The sequence below is a fragment of the Etheostoma spectabile genome, unplaced genomic scaffold (genome assembly GCF_008692095.1).
Source record: "Etheostoma spectabile isolate EspeVRDwgs_2016 unplaced genomic scaffold, UIUC_Espe_1.0 scaffold00019194, whole genome shotgun sequence".
NCBI classification, from domain to species: Eukaryota; Metazoa; Chordata; class Actinopteri; order Perciformes; family Percidae; genus Etheostoma; species Etheostoma spectabile.
In genome coordinates, this window is record NW_022604734.1 from 82,507 (window position 1) to 88,506 (window position 6,000).

Here is a 6,000-nt window from a genome sequence, read left to right on the forward strand (position 1 = left end):
CTCCTGATGCAACTTGAGACGTGTTGTTCATGTCCAGGAGTTGTGCACATTGCTCGACAGTATTCCCATTTAGGGTCAGGATTTCTCCTCCCATGCTGAACACAGCCTGAGCCAAGGACCGCTTTCCCCTCATTCGTAGTCGAATTACGTCTCCAGAACTGTATATGTATTTCTCCTGAACTGGTGAGCTTTGGAGATGTAAAGCCCCAGTGGCCTAATGGATAAGGCACTGGCCCCTTAAGCCAGGGATTGTGGGTTCAAGTCCCATCTGGGGTGATTTTCAGCAGAGTGGCACAATGGAAGCGTCCTGGGCTTATAACCCAGAGGTGGATGGATTGAAACCATCCTCTGCTAACTCTGTTTTGCTGCTGACACAATGGTAGACACTTAAAAAGGGTGATGCATCAAGAGATTATGACCCTCAACCTGATTTCCATGGTGAGATGAATCATAATATAACTGCTTGAAAAGTTGTTGACAGTGCCATGAAAAGTGGCAAGTCATGTTCTGGCAGTTTTCTGTCCATTTTAAAAAATCGACATTCACTACCCTGTCAGGACCCTGTAGTAATGCTGTCTTTCCAGTGATGTGATTGGTAAGTGGTTGGGCTGTGTACAGGTTTTAATCATATCCATCGGTTGCATGGACGGGACATCAATACCCTGGTTCTACCGCCTGATCGCTGTCTTGTCTTTGTCGTTCGACGACTATTTGGGCTCACACCTAAACGCACCCGAAGCATCTCAGCCTAAAATCACGCTGCACCTCAAAGAACTCTCAAGCACTCCCAGCTGTGCTTTTGCAGAAGAGCGCCTTGTTTTCTTTTAGCTTGGGAAAAGGCTTTAGCTTATGACAAGGTAAACAGATTGCACCATTGTGCTACTCATTAGTGTGTCCACTTCAGTTATGTATTGAAGCACATCCTTAGAGCTAATGGCCCTCATTTATTAACCTAACGTACGACAGGCTTCACGTGAGATTCATGAAACGTTCGTATCACACCAATCAGAGCGTAAGAATGATCGTACATTGATAAATGAAGCGGCTCGAAACGATTGTAATTTAAATATCATGTCCCAATATATTCTCAGTTTTGAGGCCTTGCCTCTATTATTTATGACATGGCCAGACATAATCCGGCTAAGAAGCGGCACTTTTCAGAGGTGGGGATTTAAAGCCTGACATCCCAGGTGCTCTGGTGCAGCCAGATACCACCAGGCCCAGGGGAATATGCCGCCTAAGAAAAATGCAATCCTACCCGATGAGAAGAATAAACATTGTGAAAATAACGAAAATATGAATACATTAAACATATACGGGCATTGAACATATTGCTGCAGTCTCAGTCTTTGGATGGTATAGGTAGCGCCCCGTCAGACATGTCATGATATAGCAGGTTCTCATGACTGAGAACCTACTATATCATGACATGTTTAATTTACTATATTATAATTTTTGAGACAGGTCCTACTGAAGATCTGTTGGATCAGTCAGGATGGCCGAGCGGTCCAAGGCGCTGTGTTCAGGTCGTAGTCTCCACTGGAGGTGTGGGTTCAAATCTCACTTCTGACAACTAGTATTTTCATTTGGAACTAATGTCTAAGAGTTGATATTGGGAATAAAGAACTTAGCAGTTCTTTGTATTTAAGAGGACATGAATATGCATGAGAAACGCAATTCCAAGTGCAGCGTTTTGTGAGCATCTTTATTGTCAACACATGTAAAGTTCCTTAGGGGCCCGTAGTGGAGGAAATGGTAAAACATTTGGCCCTGGATGCATAGAATTCCTGTCATATTGAGCGACAAAGTTTGGATGTCCTGAAAAAAGGGTCTTGAACTCTATCTCGCCGACCTCTTTCTTTTACTGTTTCTTGTTATGTCACGGCAAGAAGTATTATGCTTTTGAGTCGTTTGTCCATCTCTACATCAGAATCAGAAATAAAAAAAAACATCAGACATATGCAGTCTCTGTGGCGCAATACATCAGCGTTTATCATTCTGCAGGTGAATATAGAGCAGCCCAAAAATAACCCAAGTGGCCTTACCTTTATCTGAAGGTACAGTTCTGAAAACCATGTACTGTACATATTAATCTTTACGGTCATTGGTATGCAGGTCACTTGATGTAATACAAGCAAATACATAAGGCCAGACAGAGACAAAAAGTGAGAGAAAAGAAAAAGAGACTAGCTGTCTAAAGGATAACCAGTTGAGATTGTGTGCGTCTTTGAGAACTGTAAGTCATTTAACTGATGTTGTCAGTTCATTTAAACTAATGAGGAGGAATTTGACGAATCAAAATCAAGTCGAGGAACTTATTCTTTCAAACATCACACATGAGTCTCTCAAGTCCTGACCATTCCCTGACCGGGAATTGAACCCTGGCCGCTGCGGTGAGAGCGCCGAATCCTAGCCACTAGACCATCAGGGAGTCACACCTTTCAAATTTATCTTTGTAGATGTGAGTTTTCTTTTCACTTACTGGAATGACTCATATTGTTTTAGGCGAGGAATGGCGCCTGGCTAGAGCTTCAGAAGGCAGGACATGACAGATTACACATCTGTCACATAGTCAGTTTGTTTTCTTAAATACCAAGTCTCTTGCTGTTCCTTGACTAGTTGGCCACCCCTGCTTTGCATCGCTCCAGGTATGTAGAAAAAAAATCTGTTATGCACCTTTGCATTGCGCTAAAATGTCAAAATTTGGACCTGAATCCAACAATAACATTACTTGACACTCACATACATTGGTTTTCAGTTAAAAATGTTGGTTATGGGTTTAGTTACTGCTTGAAAAAATGAAAAGAATTGTTATTGAGATGGAGGCAGATGAAGTGTTTATGACCCATCAATGATGACAAAAGGATACATCCTCTGTCGGGGTCTGATTTAAAGGAAATGGTCCTCTTTAAAACGTTAAACTAATGAGGAAGAATTTGACAAATCAACCAAAAACTTGCTCTTTTAAATCTGTGTCTGTCAAGTCCTGACCATTCCCTGACCGGGAACTGAACCCCGGCCACGGCGGTGAGGGCGCCAAATCCTAGCCATTAGACCATCAGGGAGTTACATCTATCTAATTTAATTTAACATATTGTTGGGTATATTGTTTTAGGCAAGAAATGGCGCATGGTTAGAGATTTAGAAGGCAGTGGTGCAAAATGCAAAACTGCCTGTTTCGATTTAATTACATGGTAATAATACAAAAACAGAGCTGTAGTGATTACTTGGAAATGCTTCCGGTAGTTTCTGAAATAAAAACCATGAATCAGTGGTGGAAAATGCAAAACTACCTGTTTCTATTTTATGACGTAGTAAGACAGAGGTGTAGTGATTACCTGAAATGCTTCTGGTAGTTACTGTCAAACAACCATGATCAGTGGTGGAAATGCAAAACTGCTGTTTCAATTTTATTACATGGTAATATTAGAATAACAGAGGTGCAGAGATTAGAGGTGAGAGATTACCTGGAAATACTTACCATGAAATATGTCTTGTCCTTCACGTACGTAACGCTGTGTAATCTGAACAGCAGCTAAACACCTTCCACCATCAAGCACTGGCGACCGGGATCCTTGTAACACGTTTATTTGAGTAACAAAGGGTGAAACTGGGAGAAAACAGTTAATTAGATAGTAATGAGTCACAGATATTAAACAAAGATAATTATAAAAAACAATATAACTACACACAGACTAGCAAAATGTAAGATGAAATAAAGAAACACGTATATATTGTTATACAGTGTACGTAGTATAACCTATGTTGGGTATCTAAATAAACTAAGATATACTTACATGTGGCATTACCCAAGATAAAAATGGCAAACTAGCTTACTGAAGTATACCGTCAGTTAGGGCTGAACAATATTGTGTTTTAGCATGACATCGCGATGTGCGCATGCGCGAAAGTCACATTGCAGGACGTTACGATGTTGACGTTAATACTTTTTTGCTGCTTGATAGAAAAGTAACCTTTCACCGTTTCTCCTTACATGATTATTACCATCTGACCATTCCCCTTTAAGACAGGTAGCCATGTGGGCAACGTGTGGATGTGACGTTAGTCCGACGGGGTTTGGTATGGGAAGTGAGGCTCTCCGTGTGTAGAAAAGTAGCCTACCGTTGGCAACAGCTGCCTCTGACACAGTGATGTCATAGTATTTGATGGGTAGTGAGTGACGCTACAGTAGTTGGGGTTTTATGTTCTCCTCAAATACAAACTAAACCCCCTGATTAATGCAACATAATCACAACGTCTCCCGGCAATTTCCCACCGCAGAAAGCTGCTATCAGCCAAGCTAAAGCTAATATAGTTAGCTTAAAGAAACAAGCAGAAAGCGCTGCTACCAGCCAGGCTAAGCTAAATATATAGTTAGCTTAAAGAAACAAGCAGAAAGCTGCTACCAGCCAGGCTAAAGCTAAAATAGTTAGCTTAAAGAAACAAGCAGAAAGGCGCTACCAGCCAGGCTAAAGCTAAAATAGTTGCTTAAAGAAACAAGCAGAAAGGCTACCAGCCGGCTAAAGCTAAATAGTTAGCTTAAAGAAAAGCAGAAGCTGCTACCAGCAGGCTAAAGCTAAAATAGTTAGCTAAAGAAACAAGCAGAAAGCTGCTACCACCGGCTAAAGCTAATATAGTAGCTTAAAGAAACAAGCAGAAAGCTGCTACCAGCAGGCTAAAGCTAATACAACTAGCCCAAAGAAACAAGAGGCATGCAGGTCTGGTCAGTTTATCAAACTGACGAGCTGGCCTCGCTAGTCGACCACAACCCTTAAATTTAGAGCAGCAACATGCAGTCACTGTCATTCACGTTAACCTGGATTGATTATTATATGAATACAATGGTGTCATGCTAGTCAACCAGAGTATTTCTACCTGATGTCCCTCTCCAAAATCACTTCAGAAGAGTAATGTTAGTCACAGCGCTTACTTGCTTTGGTGTTTGTAAAGCACTAAAGTTCAACAAAGAATATGAAGGTAAATATGGTGCAAATGTGAGAGCGCGTAGATGTGATGTGAGCACTTAGAGAATATGATTTCAGAGCTTGTAGAAAAAAATTCTGTACTTGTACTTTATTTCATTTTTTTTTTTCACTTCAGTCACTTTTCCACAGCGGCGAGTCTGCACCTCGACTTTTGCAACACTTCTTGCGATACATTTGGTGCAAAACTAAGTTGTACCTGTGGACTTAGTCTGGAGCTCTGAGCCAACAGGATGGGGGGGAGGGGGCAGCAGAGTTTTTATCCCCAGATGAGGGACAACTCTGTCTTATTTATGTAGCATGAAAGCTAGCATAAGCTTACTAGCATCCAGCCCGCTTCTAAAAACTGTAAATACCTTTTAATTATCTCAACACTTTTTAACAGTTAAACTGAAACACTGGAGCTCCAGGTGCTGCAGATGCAGACGGTCCGCCGTCAGTGGGGCTCGGCCAGCGGGGAAACATCGCTAGAAATCTCCGCTGCCGACCTCAACGGGATCTGATCTCCAGCGAGACATGGAAAGCTCCAGACCCGATAGCAGCGGCGCAACCCCCCGGGAGCCCACCGCCAGTGTTGGTGGAATAGCAAGCTAGCGTTAGCAAACTAACACCAGCCCGCTTAAAAAAAATAAAAATGTAATTAAAAGGCACGCATTATACCCATTGATGGCGGTCCGTCCGTGGCTGCAAGACCTGGAGCTCACCGCCAGTGTTTCAGTTTGACTGTTTAAAGTGTTAGGATAATTAAAATGTATTTATTTATAAGCGGTGTTAGTTTGCTAACGCTAGCTTGCTAATCCACCAACACTAGTGGTGAGCGGGTCTGAAGCTATCCATGTCCGTCAGCAGCTGCAGGACCTGAGCTCACCGCCAGTGTTTCAGTTTGACTGTTAAAAAGTGTTGAGATAATTAAAAAGTATTTGTTTGGAAGCAGGCTGGCTGCTAGTTAGCTAACGAGCTTCCATGCTACATAAATAAGCCGGACAGAGTTGTCCCTCACAGAAAAAAACACAGGTAA